Source organism: Sciurus vulgaris (genome assembly GCF_902686455.1).
Source record: "Sciurus vulgaris genome assembly, chromosome: 4".
Classification (NCBI taxonomy): domain Eukaryota; kingdom Metazoa; phylum Chordata; class Mammalia; order Rodentia; family Sciuridae; genus Sciurus; species Sciurus vulgaris.
In genome coordinates this window covers 107,283,479-107,303,603 of record NC_136464.1, presented here as the reverse complement: position 1 = coordinate 107,303,603, position 20,125 = coordinate 107,283,479, and the positions used below count along the sequence as shown (strand labels likewise).

Genomic DNA, 20,125 nt, shown 5'->3' with positions numbered 1-20,125 from the left:
GTAAAATGAAAGGAAAGATGCTTACCTGTGCTGACATCACTCGTGGCTTTTTCCTTCACTGAGATCCACACACAGTAGCAGAAATGACACCATTTCTGTCACCGGAAATATTTTTAACGAGCTCCCAGAATGACCTTTCGTGATGATGTGTCTCTAAGGAGTTTTTCCTCCAGGACTGCTACAATGGCCAGTAACCCTATCCTTGATCCATGGGCACATTTGGGAACTAGAATGGGCAGAGAATTTTCTAAGTAACAAAAGCTGGGAAAGAGGAGAAATGAGTATGGCAAAACTCTAAGAAATGGTACTGGAACAAATGTTAAGATGACAAATCCAAATATAGACGCAGAGTAATTGTAATACATCATTTGAAATCTGTAATGCCAGTAGCCTGTTCTCTCTTACCTCAGTTTTATGCGGCAGCATTGTCAGAATATTTCATAGACCTCTAGTTCCATATGTTGTCATGTGTTACATGAAAATGTCTTTCCATAGTCTGAAATAATTGTGAAATAAAAGTTGCATAAAGTTAAATACTTTATATGCTTTGTCAAAGACTTTCTGTATTTAGAGTATATAATGAGTATATAATGTATTATAGAGTGTATAATATATAAGGATATAAGTATATAGAGTATATAATGTATTATAGAGTACACTTTAAGGAGTAAATGAAGATGCAGTATCCTTATTTGTCTCAAATTTACTGATTATAGAAGTCCCTAGTAGGAGCAGTGTGAAGAAGAGGCGAGAACGACCCCCGGACCGACCAAAGCCCCGCGCCGCTGCATCCCCGCGTCCAGCGCCTGCGTCCCACCGCTATCGCCACCATGCCCAAGAGAAAGGCTGAAGGGGATGCTAAAGGAGATAAAGCCAAGGTGAAGGACGAACCACAGAGAAGATCAGCAAGGTTGTCTGCTAAACCTGCTCCTCCAAAGCCAGAGCCCAAGCCTAAAAAGGCCCCTGCAAAGAAGGGAGAGAAGGTACCCAAAGGGAAAAAGAGAAAAGCCGACGCTGCAAGGATGGGAATAACCCTGCAGAAAATGGAGATGCCAAAACAGACCAGGCACAGAAAGCTGAAGGTGCTGGAGATGCCAAGTGAAGTGTGTGCATTTTTGATAACTGTGTACTTCTGGTGACTGTACAGTTTGAAATACTATTTTTTATCAAGTTTTATAAAAATGCAGAATTTTGTTTTACTTTTTTTTTCTTTTATTCTTTTTTTTTCTTTTTTTCTTTTTTTTTTTAAAGCTATGTTGTTAGCACACAGAACACTTCATTATTGTTTTCAGGGGAAGGCGCATACGTCACTAGTAGAATGTCTCCAAAGCTGGATTGCTGTGGGGGAAAACACCTTCCCCTGCTAGTTTTGAGAGACTTCCTCTTGGCTCCCAAGTGGAGGGATTCCCTGATGTTGGCACACATAGCCACCTTGGCACAAACGCCTTGTGGTATGGAAAAACCTCAAATTCATCTTATGGTCCTCCTCTCCCTCTCTGCCATCGGCATAGACTTAACTCCCCTACACTCAGACCTATTGGGACCTGTCTCCCAACAATTGGTTTACCAGTTGTGTCGGCAATCTGGACTTCCCAGTGACATTGAGATATTGTCCCTCAGAAGAGCAACAGTTCCTTTTTCTAGATTGTGGATCTTCAGATTAATAATTTTTGTCATTTTCATTTCATTTCCTGAAAGTCAGGTCGGCTTGTGAAAGTTGTTAACAACATGCTAAATGTGAAATGTCAAACCCTCACTCTAAACTTTCCCTATTCAGAGCATCAAATGAAGATTTCATTTGGGTTTTATAGTGGCTTTCTGATTTTGGTAGTCCATCAAAGAAGGGAGTTGAAAGTTGTTGTATACTGTTAACGATTGTCTGCCCATGTCCTGCCCTGAAATACAATGATTGTTATGAAAGTGTCTTTAATAAAGCTGGATACAGTTTGGCTTGGAAAAAAAAAGAAGTCCCTAGTAGCATATTTGACAAACTAAAACTTCAGTGAAACATGCTTTAATCAATTGTATTCTGTTTAATAATTTAGACTGTAATTTTCTCAATATAAAGGTCCTTGTTTTCCCAGATTACAGATTCCTTTAGGGAATGAATAGGATTTTGCCAATCTCTATCCTGATGGCACCTAATACAATTTTCGACATAGGGAAACTAAATATGTTTGTAGAATTGGTAAACAAGCAATAATGATTGGGTTATAGTTAGTCAAACACTATTGGTAAATCTCTCAGAACTAATGCTTGTATCGGTCAGTTTCCAGATTTTGGGCATAATGTGATAATTCTTGAAAACAATAGCAACATAGAAGCAGCTGGGAGAAAGATATAACAGATATATTCCCTAAATTCCTTAACCCTTGTTTTATGTTCTATACACAGCACTTAAAAATAATTTGTTCAGATTTTCTTCAGCCAATATGATGAATACCTTGTCAAAACTACATATGATGAGGTTGCTGAATAAATTATGGGATATCCAGTGTGGAAGAATCACATATGGTGACCCCAGAAGATTCATGCCTGGCGTAATCACCTCCACTTGAATTTGAAACTGAATTATCCAAGCAAATGTGTTCAAGATGATACGATGTCATAGCAGTGATTATGTCACCTTACAGGTCAAAGGTTGAAGAATTTGCTGATTGAATTAAGTTCCCTAATTGTTAACTTTGACTTGATGAAAAATGAGACGGTCATTGGTAGGAAAGAACCCTTTTAAAAACAAGCTAGCTCTTCCCTGAAGGCAAAGACTCAAAGAAGCAGAGACTCTTTCCATCCATTATTGGATCTGAAAAAGCCAAACTACCATGAATTATACAACCAATCAAATGAATTCTGTCAACAGCATGAAGAGAGTGGAAGTCAATCTTTCTACAGTGAAGCGTCTAAAGGAAAATACAACCCCAAAAGACAACTTTGGTCTATCCTTTGGAAGATCCTGGGCAGAGAATGGAGATATATAGATAAGAATACCCTGAGTCTGACCTACAGAAATTATAGGATAATAAAAGTATATGGATTTAGCATCCCAAATTTGTGTCAGTTGGTTTATAGCATAGGAAACTGATCTACTCTTGAAATTAAAATTTCTGAGTGGGGCGATTTTTTTTTTTTTTTTTTTTTTTTTGGTACAAGAATACTCCAAATATTACAGGAAACAAATATTCATTTTTATATGAATTTTAATTTATTGGCTATCCCACATATAGTATGAAATTGATCTGCTTGTTTATTTGTTTTATTTTTAAATATGGCAACCCTATTCCTGGGAAATTCTTCTCACATTTAACACTTCTTTAACTCCCCATAGTAATGTATTAATACTTTGCACATAAAAGCTTATTTTGAAAAGGATAATCAAACCTCACAGAAATGATTCTGGCAGAGAAAAGAAGAGTCACAAAATAGGGAATGTTTAAATGCATATATTATGGAAATTCTGCTTTACTTTAAATTCTTATTATAACCACACTCATACATAAATAATTCAAAACATGCCTCCAATACACACACACAACACATGCACACACACACATCATTAAAACACATTCCTGAAACCACATTCCCTGCAATATCTTGGTTATATCTAGCTAAAGAGTCTTTTATTGAATTTCTGCTTTAATCAACACAGAAAAAAATCAAAATATATTTAAAAGTCTCTTTATGTTTAATTTCCAGATAATCTCTCCATGTGATAAAAATCCAGGTAAACAAATACTAAAATAATTAACACCAAAGTTTTAGGACTATGATCAATCTAATATTTATATATGGTACCGGTTATTAATCTTCTTAGAAGCATGAGATTTCCCTGAAATGAAGTTGTTGTGCTAGACTTTAGATATAAAGTGTTTTAAATGAAAAGAGAACATGTTTTAATGTCAGTGAAATTGTAGTTTCAATCTCTATTGAACCTTTTATTAGCTCTTTACCTTTGAATAAGATGTTCACTGTTTCAGATCTTCACATTCTTCTTTGATACAACAGGAAGTGGAATACGTACCTTGCTGTGTTTATGTGACATTTAATTATAATTAATGACAAATTCTTTAAATATACTGATTTACTTAATTTTCACATTAACTTTTTCGTTTCGTTTCTTTTCTTTTTTTTTACAAATGAGAAAACTGAGGATTAGGCATATTAATTGACTTTTGCAAAATCATGCAATGTGTTTTTCCAAAGCAGGGCTCAAACCCATTCTCATATTCCACAGTTGTTCTAACTAAATCTCACTTTGTACACATTCACTTTAGGAATTTATATAAAAATATTTGACAGTGTATACACGTCAATGAAGTAAAAAGAAGATGAGGTACAAAAGCATGATAAGCTCATGAGGAATATTTTGGAACTTTTACTCTATGTCTAATGTTTTCACTTATATCATTTCTTCTTATCTTCCCCAAAATGCAATGAAGTAGGTAAGGTATTTGTTTTCAGAAGAAAATGAAACTTGCAAAGGTTAAATAAGTTGTCAGTTGTTACTTGAACTCACAGCTTTATATTAATTATATCTTTTTAATTTGTTGTCTCAATTGCATGAATTTTGCATTTTCATTAATGAACTTCTACCATTTATAAACCCCTTTCTTGTGTGAGGCTACTTAAAACGAAAAATTAAAGACAAAACACACACACACACACACAAATTCTGATTCACAAAATTTATTGGTGAATACGAATTCAAGGATCAAATGGAAAGACTAATTTGGGTTTTCCACATTCTTACCCCAAACAACACAGCAGTTATTTTTTCTCTTCTCTGCATTCAAACCTGAAGGAGAAGGAATGTCAGGAAGAAAGTGACTCAGATCCTGTACTTCACCTGTACTTCACAAGTGCTGATCTCAATTTGTTCTGTTCACTCCTCTTTCTTTATATCATGGTTAAGAGATCTCAGATGTCAGGCTGTCACAGAGAGGAAGTGACAAGGAGCCAGGGGAAGGACTTTTCATACCCTGAGCATCTAGGCATTTTTTTCAGTATGAAGGTTTACTAAATAATGCCAAATAAATAACATCACGTTGCTTTTAGGTGTGGGAAAGTAAATCATTATACATGTTCTCACTCATAAGAGTTCCCATTTTTATGCCACATTTAATGATTATTTTAAAAAATATGATAAAGTTATTTTATCTGTGGACAGATTCTGCTTCTATTTAAATTCATTCTAAACTCAGAATGCTTTAGATCACATGTTCTTTATAAGAATCTACTGAAAAACTCTCAATGTATCAGGATAGTTCACTCTTTGATTTGTAAGTTGTTCTCCAGTTACTATGACTAAAAGAAGGGTTATTTTTACCAAATGTAACCCTTCTTTTTAAAATATTTTTTTAGTTATCAATAGACATTTATTTATTTATGTGCAGTGCTGAAAATAAAACCCAGTGCCTCACACATGATACACAAGCACTCTACCACTGACCCACAACCCAGTCCCAAATGTCACCTTTCTATTCATACCATGTAATGAATGCACATTGACTTTCCTTTAGATGTTATTGTCAACCAGATGTTCACAGGAGATAGGCAAAGATAGCTCACAATAAATTAAATCATTCAGTCAATAAATAAATGCAATACCATCTTACTTTTGGAAAGTAAGGTTTTTTCCAATTTTTTCAACATTCTGGAAATTTTGTTTGTAAATTTTTTGGTGTGTCCCTTAATCATATACATTTATAAAAAGGTTACATAGATTAAAAAAGTGATATGATCAATTTAAAATTGAAAACAGTACATCTACCCAAATCATCATTGTGATTAATTTAAACACAGCCAATGCTTCATTTAAATTCTGGTTTGTTCTGTATGCGAGGATAGAATATTTGTATAATATTTTTTGACCTGCCAAGAATAATTGAAATAATTTCGTTTGCATTGCTAAATATAAGTATGCAAACACATTGTTTTATTATAAGGCTTTACATTGCAACATTCAGCTTAATAATGTCAGGAATAGTCATTAGTTTGCTGAGAGATGATCTAATTTGGGCAGAGAGACATTCATTCTTCTAGGTTCACATTAGTTTAAAGCACTATTTTATTTCTTTTATTCATCTCAGTTGAGTTTTAAGTTATGGTTCCTTAGTACTTACATCTTTAGGACTTGAAATATTATTCAGTTACCTCAGCTTTAGCAAAGATTTACATCATAGTAAATGATGGGACAGACAACCATGTTTAAATATTATTCATATACATTTCATATGAACTGATGATACTACAGAATGGGAATTTATTAACTAATATTATGGACAGAATAAATTATTCCCAAGGATCAAGTTATTCTATTTTACAGTAGAATATAAATTTTGTATGACAATCATATATATTATAGTGTAAGATTAGTAATCAGACTCGTCCTCTGAACAATGGCTATAAAATATTTCTCCTTTTTCTCTAATATTAAAAGTTTCATTGAATACATGTCACTTAACTCTTTTATACTGAAGTTAATAAAAATGTGTTAAGAAAACATCATTTCAAAAATTTATGTCAGGCAAAATTCAAATCAATTAGTATCCAGATAAGTGAGAAAATTATCCCAAATCTTCTGAGAAAAGCTTTCTATTTCCTATTTTATTTTTTTAAAGAAAAGGTTACATGGGGTTTGCTCTAAGACAACCACTTTGGAAATATTCGTGTATTTAATCCACATAACAACTCTCTGAGTAGTAGTAACCTATTTTGCAAATAAGGAAATTGCCTTGCAGAAAGATTAGATAACTTGCCCTTAAGAGATACTTACCTGACCTTAAGATAGAATGCCAACGTGGAAGAGAAATTAAAATGTTTTACCTGGTAGAATTCTTTACACCAGCATTTTAAAAATGTTATTCTACATTCAATATCAAGATCCTTGAAAATGCATACCTTACAACTTTGCTTTAGTCATTATGAAAATCATATTTTTAATGTCTCTATTAGTTGACCAAGTCTTCATAACTTTCACATAAAAGCAAATGATGTCCAAGACTTTGATTATTTGCTTTAGAAGAGCCTGACTGCTAATGTTGGATATTGTGTGTTTCCCAAGGGTTTATGTGTTGGAAGCCTGGTCCCTGGTGACCAGTGGGAGAATGTTAGTTAGGTCACTGAGGGCACTGAGCTCCACAGAGATTAAGATTTTTCTCTGGGGTCACCTAGTTTGGTTCTTGTGAGATGAGTCATTATGAAAGAGCAAGACTGGTCTCTCCCACTCTGTGACTTCCTGTCTCACCATGTGATCTCTGCTTCTCACTCACCCTCATACCATGTTGCCATTCACCATGTGATACAGTCAATGGGGACTTCTCTAGAGTCCAAGAGATGTCAATGTCAAACTTTTGAACTTCCAAAACTGTGAACTAAATATACCTATTGTATTTATCAAGGGCCCAGTTTCTGGTATTGTGTTATAGCAATGGAAACTAATCAAATACACTGACAAAGGAATGCTGTTCAGCACAGTACTGCTAGACTCTTTTATCAAACAATAACTTGTTCCTCAGATTGTCATTCAGTTTTATAAGTTACTGCCTAGTTTGGCAGGTTACAATTGCACATATAGTAAGTAAACTTACACTAGAAAGGAATTAAAACTTTCTCTCTTTGAAAAAACTTTCTAGATTCATATATGAAGAATTAAGCTGGTTATCATTCTAAATATTCTTTCAGCAATTTTCAATAGTGATACCACTGAGTTTTCATTGTTTGTTCAAATAAACAGAATCAAAAGATGACTCTTGGAAATTAAATTTTTCTCTTTAATCAGTAAAAATACAGAAATGTCAAAAAAGGTCATTTAAGTATAAGAAAATGTTTATTCTAGAGCATAGCTGCAAAATAAAATCCTATTCTGTCAGGATGGGAGGACTTCCTCCATACATGAAGCAATTGGCTCACATGGCAGAGGATGAGTGTCTTAACCAGAATTATAAAATTGGACTACATTCTTCATCAAATGTAGAGAGAGCACCAAACACTCTTCATTTATTTCTATCATGCATAAAATAGTGTTCACTGAACAAGAGTAAGTAGAAGTCTGATATTTCTTTCCTTATAGTGAAAATGAGTTTGCTTTATATTATATTCACTGTAAGAGATGACATTGCAGAACTGGCAGGAGTTGTGGTAAAATCATTACAACTATCACAACAGCAATAAAGCAGAATTACATGTTTGTAGCTTACTAGCTCAATGTGGGTACCACACTGCCTTTATTGGTGATGACACTTGTTAATAGCCTTTTATCTAATGAGACCATCTGCCAATACCTTACTAAGCATTCACTACTTCTCTAAATGTTAAAAAAAAGTTGTACTTAAAATGCCATTTCCTTTCTGCTGTGCACAGCTTGTTCCAATAAAGCTAGGGAATTTTAGAGAGTTGACCTATTTCAGAAAATTATTTTCTGTCCTAAGCTCTTTGGGTGTATCCCTCTTTAGATTTACATCAAACCAATTCTGGATAGAGTTTAGTGGTTTGTAACATCAACAGAATATTTTTTTCTTGTAATGAAATATAATTCTATTCACTAAATTATAAGCAATTACATTTAGACCTTTGACCTAGCTAATGGTCTTGAGATCAAGGAATAGTGGATTCTATTCCTTTAGGGGAATAGAATTCCCTCTTAATCACATGGTGCATTTTGCAATGTATTGAAAATTTTACAGTGTATAACTGGTGGTATTTTGACTTGTTCATAGAACTGAGAGATGAAGATACATAGAAACAGTTTGCAAAATTGTTATAAAAAGTATAAGATGAGAAGTAGAGGATATAAGTTATACAACCTGCTTTTAATGTAAAGCTAATATAATAGCCATATGCCCATGTTACTAGGAAATATAAATGAGTTTATATTGGAGTTTTCATATTATTACTATGCCAACTCTTACTTCATTACCAGACAAGAACTTTAAGTGTGTCTTGTTCTATTTGTGCTGTTATAAAAATATATCAGACTGCAATTTGTAAACAAAAGAAATTTGTTTCTTACAGTTCTGGTAGAACTGGGCAGACCAGGGTCACATTGCTGACACTGGTCCTGTGAGACCAGCTTTCTGCTACCAGGATAGTACCTTGTAGGGGTGTTCTTACAGGACAGAAAGTACAAAGGCAGTCTTTCTACCAGGACTTTTATAAAGCTGCCAATCCTTTTCACCCCCCAAAGCCATGTCTCCAAACACTGTTGCATTGGGGATTAAGTTCCCACATGAATTTTAAAAGAGATAGTATCATTACAAGTATAGCAATAGGCATTATCGAAATCATGCTTTCTTTCAAATTGTCATTACTTTAGAATGAATTTTATACATTGCTTGCCAAAGGCTTGGAGTTTACTTTTTTCCTTCAGCTATACTTTTCTTACCCACTCAAGATAAGTTGAAAAATTAGAGCACAAATCCAAGTAACTGATTCCCAAAACAAAAAATATTTTCTTGTGCAAGATGCAAAGAAATCAAACTAAGACAAAAACAGAGCAACCATTTGAAATGAAGGTATGATTTTGGACATGAAAACATTAGCACCAACAAAATGTACATTTAAAATGTTTGTATTTCGGTACAGTAAAAAGCCTTTCTTATATTAGGATAAAATTGTGTCCAACACTCTATGGAACTATTTGTTCTATTCACGGTAATTATTGTTGAAAATATTTCATTCACCCAACTAGCTATAAATGTAAGCAGTGGGCAATAAAGGTTGCCAAGGATTTTAGGCTAAGATCCAATGTATATTTAACTTTAAGAAACTCCTGGAAACTAGACCATTCTCATGTTCTGTGTATTGACAATAGTTTCCCATAGCAGATTCTAGAATGAGATTGTTCCCATGAGTTATACTTAAACATGTTTCCCACATACAAGACTATGTTGCTTATCAAATAAAAAACTAAAAATTAATTACAAATAATCTCATCATGAATGATTCTTTGATAATTCTGTGACTGTGTTGATACTACTATTGTATTAATTTTTAATGCAAACCACTGATAAATTATAGAGGTATTAACAATTAGATCTTGAAATCTGATTATTTTAATTTACTTTTCACAGAAGAGCAGTGCAAGTAATCACAATCATATAAAATTAAATGTGCTGAGTATCTTTTCTTAGGAAAGGTTTGCTTATGTCACCTAAGTACAGATTCATTTTCAATTGTCCAATACCATTCTCTAACATAAAAGTTAATATGTTTTATTATTATATTTATTTCTGTAGCTATATATTGTTTAAATTGACATATTAGGTTATATGAAATTTCTTATAATTCTATTTTTATACCTTTAATGATTATGTGCAATTAGATTTTCTTCCTAAAATATGCTTTCCTTTTCTTTTTGCCTTTAACTCTGTCCATCTTCCAGATCAGAAGTCTGGTTTAACATTTCAATTTATGTATCACAAACATCTCTGTCAAGAACTATTCTATCTAGGGCTAGAGATTTAGCTCAGTGCTGTAGCACTTTCCTGCATACATGAGACCTATGTTCAAACCCCAACACATGGTGAAAAAAAAAAGAGAAGGGATCTATCCTACATAAAGACAGGCAATTTACTACTTTCCTAGTTAAATAGGATATGGTTATTTTACATTTGGTGTGTTTTAATCCAAAGTATTTATGTCTCAATTACAAAGTCATTGCGAAAACAATAGAAGATTTCAAATTTATGAGAAGATACATTATTTTCAGAGACAATCTTTTAAAAAACATAACTATGTGCTGGGAATCTCTAAAGTACCCGATTGTTACTCATTGTCCTCTTTTCTGGGGGTGGGGTGTTACTGGGGATTGAACTCAGAAATGCTATACCACTGAGTTATATCCCCAGACCTTTATATTTTTCATTTTTGAGATGAGATATTGCTAAAGTGTTGATTCTGACCTTAAACTTTAGATTCTCTTCCATCAGCTTTTAAGTAGCTGGAATTACAGATGTGTACCACCATGCCTGGTGTTTATTTATTTTTTTTTTTAATATCTATTTGAATAAATGTTACATGGCCAGGGAAAGTTTTGTCAATTTGGTTTACAACCTATTACCAGAACTTAGAATAGTGCACATAACAGTGAAGGTGAATAAATACTCTTCCATTTCCTATACTAGCTTCTATCTTTTGATGTGGATCACTGTTCATCTCTACCTGGCCTGAACTTGTGATCCTTCTGCCTCAGCCTCCTGAGTCACTAAGATTACAGATATGTGCCACCACACCAAGCTACTTATTAATTTTTCAAAATTAACTATTGAGTATCTGCTTTTAGCTAAATATTTTTAACAATATAAAAATATATAAAACCTGGGTACCCATAATATTAACATTCAAATGAATAATCCAGGAAAATCAGTAGATTCACAAAGACTTTCTGTCCTGATTTTCTTTAGGGGACCACTGGATATTGAACTTGGGGTACTCGACCACCAGGACACATCCCCAGCCCTATTTTTTTCTTTATTTAGAGACAGGGTCTCACTGAGTTGCCTAGGCTGACTCTGAACTCAAGATCCTTGTGCCTCAGCATCCTGAGCCACTGGGATTACAGGCGTGCACTATGTGCCTGATTCTATCCTTGTTTTTAAAGTAAAATGATTATCATGTTATACCAAATATGATATATAAATAATACATGTTTATTAATATATGTTTTCATTTAATATGTTTTATAGGATAAATACAGTGTGTCTGACACTCTTCTAGGAGCTAGGGATAAAGTAAGAAGAAAAAGCAGTAATAGGTGCTGTGATAGTAGGAAAGCAAAATCAAAGGGTATATGGTTTAGATGTGTCCCTTGAAAGCTCATGTGTGAGGGTAATGCAGGAATGCTTAGAAATGAACATTATGAGAGCCATTACCTAATTAGGAGATTAATCCACTCATCTGGGTGGCAGTATGTGGCTACTAGGAATGTGCTTTTGGGTTTTTTTTTTTTTGTTTCAGGTGAGAAGAGCCCTCTCTCTGCTCTCTACTTGCCATGTCCTGAGCTTCCACCATGATGTGCTGCCTCACCGTGGGCCCAGAGCTATAAACCTCTGAAACCTTAAGTCAAAATAAACTTTTTGTCCTCTAAGTTGTTCTTGTCAGGTATTTGTAGTCACAGTGACAAAAACTAACTAAAACAGATGGTGAAGAGCAGGAGTGACTAATTCCATCTGAGGAAGATGGGGTGAAAGGATAACACAGAAGTTTTCTTAAGCATTAATGTCTAACTGACAGCTAAATTCTAACTGATCAAAATTAGCCAGACACATGAGATAAAGTAAGAAAGGAAGAATGTTCCAGATAGTTACCTCATTTCCTATGAAGACTAACACAATGACTTTTAGGTTAATTTCTCAATTATCAGAAACACATTTTAGCTGATGAGAACACGGAAGATCATGGAATTTATGCTGGATTAAGTTCACCTGGTTTAAAGAGAGCCTGAATTGAGTCTGTTCTCTCTGACTCTGGAGGGGAAAATATTCTTTCCAATATATCAGCATGAAAGAACATAAAATAGGGAGCATATGAATATTTGCTATTTGATTTTAAAAACCCAGAGTACTTAATTAACTCTAGAAATCTGAAACTTATATTTAACTTAAAATGCTGCATATCTGAATCAAATTAATGCTTTCTTATATCTATATAATAGGCATAAATGATCCAAATCCTTGTGTATTTTATTAATATTTACCCAGAAACATGCAACCCTTAATCCAATCTGATGAACACAGTTCCAGAAACATGAGTCCATACTGAAATACAGTCAGTAGGGTCACTAGGCAACTTCCTTCACATATATTCCCTAAGAAGAAATCACTTTGGTTATTTTTGCTTTTGTGTTTCAGAGACTGAGAGAAAATCTTCAATATGAGCAGCAATTACGAATATCTTCAACAATAACTGAAATAAAAATCAACACAAATAATATACCAGCACAATGTTCAAATAACAATGTTTCTGCTTTGCCTTAAGTTGTTGTCCTATAATAACAGAGAAAGAAAGGAATGTATCTGGTCGATAAAATATCAAGTAATAAAACTTTATTTTTAACAAAGTAATGCTGAACTTCGGAAATACAGTTGGAGCTATAACTTTGTTCTTAGAAAATTTCTGCATTTTCATCAAAGTCAGTTTTGGCAGCAGTGGTGCTTTGATTTTTGTTTCCCAGGAGAAAACTAAGGTAGGGTTCAAATACCAGCCTCCTGCTTCAGCTGGCAAGGACACTCACGTGGTCTGGGCCTGAGAGTCTATGTAGCTGTCGTTCAGTGATCACTGCACTAATATAAGTAAGACTGTTGCAGAGGTGACCTTTTCAGTCTCCTATAATTTATATCATTTTCTGGCAGTGGGAAAAGCAGCTCCAATAACATCAGCCTCCAGAGAGGCCAGTTGTTCTCCTGGCCCTCCTGGCCAGAAAACAGACATCTCTGGAGATTTTGTGCCAAGAAAATGCAGAGAAGCAGATATGGAAAGTAGTAAAACAAAATGTCCTGTAAAATTCTTACCTGTGTAATCAAAAGTATAAAGGACTCTTCAAATCTGTTTGCATAAGGCATTGCATAAGGTAATTTATTTACAGGAACCTCAGCCAAAAGTAGAAAAGCAGAAAAAAAATGTTGGAACTAGGATTCCTTTTTTCCTCTTTATTTCAGAACTTGTGTAAATAACACTAATAAGCTTTTGTTCCTGTGCCAGAAAAATAAGGACAGAAATGAATTAGTTGGTCAGTATCACCTTGAATAAAATAAAGTGCCTCTTAAGCAAATCAAAACACGTTCAAAATAAGTATTGCTTTTGTGATTACACTTTCTTCCGAGGATAAAACTAATAAATTTATTTTATATTTTTAAATAAAACAGTGCTTTAAATAATTTTCTCTTTAAGATAATGAGGGCTTTATAATTTCACTTAGTGATTTTGTATTAACTTCAAAGTATAATTAAACAAATTATAAAATAGAATAAAACTTTTATAATGGAATTTAAAAGTTATCATGAAATATATAAGGATAGTATGAACATAAGAAACTTTCCAGTATCTTTAATGAGATAAGGATCTAAACAAAATCGCCACTGTTAATGTATAAAATTTGGAGCTAAAAGCACAACTTGAATTAAATTTATGAATTTAATAACATAAATTATGTATCACATAGAGCAATATATCTTATTTTTATAAATAGAACTTTATTATTGCTATATTTTATGAAAGAAAGTCATTCAAATTAATGACATGTATATTGCAGTTCAGTATCTTTGTTCTGAATGGAGCTACAGTTTGAACTAATTAAGCCGTTCTCGAGAACATATCATTTTCACTTCTGTGTAAGTTGCTTGAATTAAAACAACTGATTAAAATCCATGCTTGAAGCTGTCACTGGAAACATTCAGCTCATGCCACAGGCACCCATTTGCATAACTAGAACTATTTCTTGTTCATCTGTGAATACCACTCACCGTAGTGCTTTCACAAGTTTTGTTTACCATGAATCCAATACAACCACACAGCTGGACTCTCAGGAATTACTAAGCTTGCATCAAATCTTTTTACCTCTTGTTTACTTACTTTATCCGGTGACTTCTGTCAGTGATGAAAACTGACATTGATTGAGGTTAATTTCCATTCCTCACAAACAGTAGCATGTGATTCAAAATAGAAAATGAAACAGAAGCCCTATTGTCTTGAAATGTCCCTTACTGGCTAAACTCCAAATTGTCAAAACACTTCAATTTTATAAATCTAGTTCATGTTAGTGTTAGTGAGACATGTCATTTATAGGAAGACTAAAAATTCGTAAGTCTGTGGATCCATATTAACATTTATACACACACTATTAAACATTTGCCATGCTATTTGATAACATTATGTCATTTTTCATTTTTCACACAGATATTAAGTTAAGGTAAAAGCCACAGGAAAAAATGATTGAAATTGAAAGTCTGAAATTGAATTTTAGTCTCGGTTGTGGACTGAATATCTGTGCACCCCTCCACCTCCACACACATCACATTTATACGTTGAAATTTTAAACCCCAAGGAATAGGATTAGTACCCTTTAGAAACATTACAGAAAGTCCCTCATTCCTTCTCCCATGCGAGTACTGGGTGAAAGGCCACCATCTATGAAACAGAAAATGAGCCTCACTAGACACTAAATCTGTTGCTGCCTTGGTCTTGAACATCTCAGCATCTAGACTGTGAGAAATAAATTTCTATTATTTATGAGCCATCTAGTCTGTGATATTCTGTTACAGCAGCTCTAGCAGACTGAGATATTCTCTAAAGCACCTTTGCTAAGACCCCTCTTTATTGAGGGCCTTGAATAAACTTCCTTACTCTGACTAGTGTTTTTCCATTTTTAATGCTTCCCCCTGCCTCCTTCCTCAATCCCTCACAGGTAAATAAAATATTGTGAGCCTTATTTGGGGGATTCTCTCAGCACTGAGAAAAACCCCATTTTTCTTGATGTACCTGCAGTAACCACATAGTTGTCATTCCAGAGGGATAATGGAACATGGAGATAACTGTTGCTTTCTCTTGTTTAATCTTCTCTTGTAATATCACAATGACTAATTAAAAACTTTCTTGCCACTTTCATTTTGACTTAGACAAACACTTGATATCTGGGCTGCTCAGTTCTCTCCACCTCAGTTCAGCTCAGCTCTTGATAAATGACAGGAGAGAGGATGAGCATGAGATGTTCTTGAAAGATGACAAATTGAAGAATGAGAGGCAGATTGAAAATCATTAAATAAATAAGTCAAAAGAAACTGAATTAGATATTTGACATGCAATGCTATTTTTATTACATAACATTGTACATACAAGGAAGAATCGTGGATGTAGAATTTCAGAGCTGTTTTCCACATTTGGTTACCATGGAACTATGCAAAGTGATGTTAGGGTTTTGATATGCATATATTTCAATTAAACAGGGTGCAGTGCAAATCAAGTACTACTTGTATCATCTGTGTCACTTTGGGACACATTATATAGAAAAATATTTGGGGAAAATAATTTAAAAGATAAATAGTTTGAAAACTCAGTTGTATGCTTAGTGCTTATTCTACTATAACTGACTGTGTCATAACATGTTAAGTACAGCATCCTCTATATGTGACAGTACTAAAATTTGCAGCAATTAAACAGTAAGAAACTATCTCCAGTGAATAGAAGCATAATTCTAGCACAGTTTTCCAGAATATGTAAAATAGATGGAGCAAAGCAGAAAGCAGACATTTTTGGTGTCTTATTCCTGTGGCTATGTTCACCAAGGTTGTTGGTGTAAGATCCAGTAAATAGGGAGTAAGAGCTTTGACCCCTCAAGGTTCTTTGAAATCCTAAAGGCATTTCCCAGCTTTGATGGGCTTGAGTTCAGAGCAACTTGACATATTTCCTCTCTGATTAAAACTGCCATAGTTAGCTTGAAAGCAGCAGAGAAAGCTGTCAGATTAATAAGCAAGAAATGCTGCATAAAGCAAGATTTTTGAGGTTGCTTCTCACCTCATTTGCCAACTCTACCTCAGAGACCACTTATTTAAATTATTTTACATTGAAATATTATGCATTCCCTGTGTTTATCTTAATTATGATCAGCCCTATACTAGACTGAATTCCCAGTATTTATCATGATCTCTACCATAAGTTTGCTTTTTCTATTTTCTCAAATACAGGAAAAATCTCTTTTCTATTTGGTTAGCTAAAACATTTTATGCCTCCCCCAGCCAAAGATAAAAGAATAACTATTTACCAACCATTACAGAACTTGAGTTTTACTTTTTGGAAAGACATATATCCTAATTCTCCTTTGAAGTATGAAACTAAATACATTCAATACTGTAATTAAAAAAACTAAAAGCCTCATACTTTGATTCCAATAGAATCAACAAAGTATTGATATAAGAAAATTTTAAATTATAATAAGTTTAAACCGTAATATAATTTCTACATCCAAAGTCCAGTAACAGATAAATTTTAAAGAAAATGATATAGAGGGTATATATTAATACTGGTAGAATATTAACTAAATGCTAGGCATTGCCCTAAATAATAGTTGGCATGCTACCTCAAAATCAACTAAAATGATATAATGGATATGACAGTTGAACAAGGTCATAGGTGCTCAACAACCTCATCCAGGTCACACACTCAGTCACATACCTTGTGTTCCATCAGAACATGGTTTGCTTTCGCAGCACAGGTACTTTTTGACCCATATATGTCCTCCTGAAGTCTGATGAGCATGTTTTAAGACTACTTGGTATGAGAGGAATTTTAAACAGTCTAAATAAGTCCCATATCTGTAAAAATTATCAAATATAGTTAGAATGAAAGATAACTCAAGTCATTATGTTGAGAGAAAAGAAGGAAGAAGGGAGAAATTGAAAAATGTAAAGATTTTGTTATTGTTGGATGGCCCTGGCTAAGTTACTTACACTTGCTCTTCTTTGAATTTACTTCTCTTAAAATAGGATACCAATAAAACAAACTTTACAGCCTATTGTAACATGGGAAAAAATTATATTGTGAATTGCACAGAAATTTATAGATTATAAGCTTTACATATACTACCCATGATCATTATTAAGCCAGAAAATAAAATCTTATAGGATATAAAGCATAGTAACTGCTATGAAAATAGTACTTATAACAATAGCAATAGCACAATTCACTGTTGGTTAGATGAATTATAACTAATCATCGCAAGTACTTGGCATATTATACATATTTAATAATGGAGGAAATTATAGGCAATTCTGGGTCATTTTACACTGTGCATACACCAAATCAAACTCTGATCAGGGGCTTTAACGTGAGTACCTATGTGTGCTGCCTAGTCACGGTACATTGCTGTAGACTACATAACATGATGACTCAGGTGCAATAATAAAAACTGCATCCATTAACAGATATCAGGTCTAGATGAAATGTCTTGCTAAAAAGACAGTCATAGAGCAAGTATGTTGGATCTACACAGTTCTAGACATTAGGAGTTCCCTGGGATAATGCCAGAGTCTTTTGAAGCCTATCAGGTTCTCCTCCAGCTTGACCTTGAACCATCAGCACCAATGTCAGTGCATCCATCATGAGTGAGAACTGGGGCATGCTCACTCACAACTCCCATCTCAACACTTCCTGTCCTGCCTCTGCTCTCTTCAAGTTTATTGCAAAAATTTTCCCCACCAAAGATGTAGAGTGCTTATTTTCGCCATCATCTGATCTTATATTCTACTTTATTGGGCATATTACTGAAACTTTTAATTTTAAAAAATGACCTCTGAATTTATATCTTAAAAGGTTAATGGTGGAATAAGACTGTTCTAGAAAGATGGCCAATGACCTACTGCATCTGATCACAGCAGAGCTTGGGGTCTTATGAGACATCTCTTCCTGCCCAGCACTGTGATGGGAGCAAAGTCCCAACACTAGGCCCAGGGAATGCACTGTACCAGGCAAGAAGCACAAAACACAGGAATGAAGGAGCTCCTTGGCAGCCATATGCTACCTTTCCCCTTATTCAGTGGTGGGTCGGGGCAGAGATAACTTAATTGAAAGCAGAAGGGGAGAAGCTGCCTCAGGCAACTTACAACTTCTGAAAACACTAGAATCATAGCAGAGGAAGACGATTGATTTAATTACCACTCAAGTGTAGAGAGGTTGGAGCCCACAGGCATACTCCAAGCATGCACAAGTTCCTTCTGTTAAATAAGATTTATGTTATTGAGAAAGAATAAAGCTGGAGGGACAACAGAGATCTGGTAAGGATTGTTCAGAGGAATTGGACTATTCTTCTCGTCCTTGGTAGCTAGGCAAAACTGAATGCTATGGGGGGTATCTTTCCCTGCTTTATTTTCTCCCTTCCCACCATCCGAGGATCCAGCAATGTATTTCCTCAAGCAGGAGATGCTGGTAACTGTGTCCTCTAAGGTAATTAAAAATAATGGTTCATACCATAAAACATTTATCATGTGCCTGACATTCTTCTGAATGCATATTGCATTTTTTAATTAGTAACTCTTACTAAAACCACACATTTAAGTTGGGTACTATTATGAGCCACATTTTGCAGAGGAAGAAACTGAAAAATACATACATCTGGAAATTACAGTCAGAATTGAAACATAGGCAGTCTGGTTTCTGAGTTCACATTCTTAACTGCTTCAGTATATTGTCCCTGAGTTATAGCATGACTAATGATTAACAGGTACAGGATGAGAAATGGGTAGGTAAAATAAGAATGGCAACAAGGTAACACGTGTATAAAAACCTCTATTTTGTCCAAAGTATCCCTAGTATAATAGAAAGCAAAAAATAATCATGCTTGCTAACTTAATTAATGGTATGTCAGAACCCAATTTATTAAATGAATTGAATCCCACCATAATATATATCTAGTATGGGGTTAGTTCTAAACCCCATCCTGTTTGAAAGACTTTGGGGCTTACACAGCCCCAAAGAGAATAAAAGAGAATCATAGCATGCTCTTTCCTATAGGACAGGACCCAGGGAATAAGTAATCATTAAATAATGGTGCCTAATGAAATATGTACTCCAAGTGGAAGATTGCACAGTTTTGTGCCTCTGAAAATTCTTAGGAATGAAAACTTTATTAAATAAGGATGTATGACTGGTAGGGCCTCCACCTCATTGGAAAACCCAGAGAGTCATAATATGGTAACTAGACATTGTGACCCCATGAATTAATATCAACGCGAATACTGCTGCCTGGATACAGATCTAAGCTGATTACAGGAGAATAACATAAATATAGTCACAAGATGCATTCCAAATGCCCAAGAGGCAGATATTTTTCCAATGATGGCTATAGATATGGCTAAAGTATGGGGGGAAATGCTGACATCATATATCTGTATGATTATCCATGGAAATGAACATTGAACAACCTTTAGCTGCATACTAGGTACCAGGGGGTCAAATAAATAACAACATCAAAAAATTCCCAAACAAATAAAACAGACATTTCCAATAACATCTGTTAAAGACTGGATTCTTTGTGAAACCAACTTTGTAGAGATTAGTGTCTTGAAGAAAGTAGATCTGGAGAGAGAAATAATAGCTTGTATGAAGATCACAGTAAAGATTCATCTGGCCATATGGGTACTGA

The 20,125-nt window shown here is 34.3% G+C and overlaps 1 pseudogene across 1 annotated transcript; it reads left to right on the top strand.

Annotated features, from left to right (window-relative positions):
* Positions 1-734: 734 nt before the first annotated feature.
* On the top strand, positions 735-1,473 carry LOC306660014 (non-histone chromosomal protein HMG-17-like; annotated as a pseudogene). The gene has a single exon. The product of its transcript is annotated as a non-histone chromosomal protein HMG-17-like (transcript).
* Positions 1,474-20,125: the final 18,652 nt, after the last annotated feature.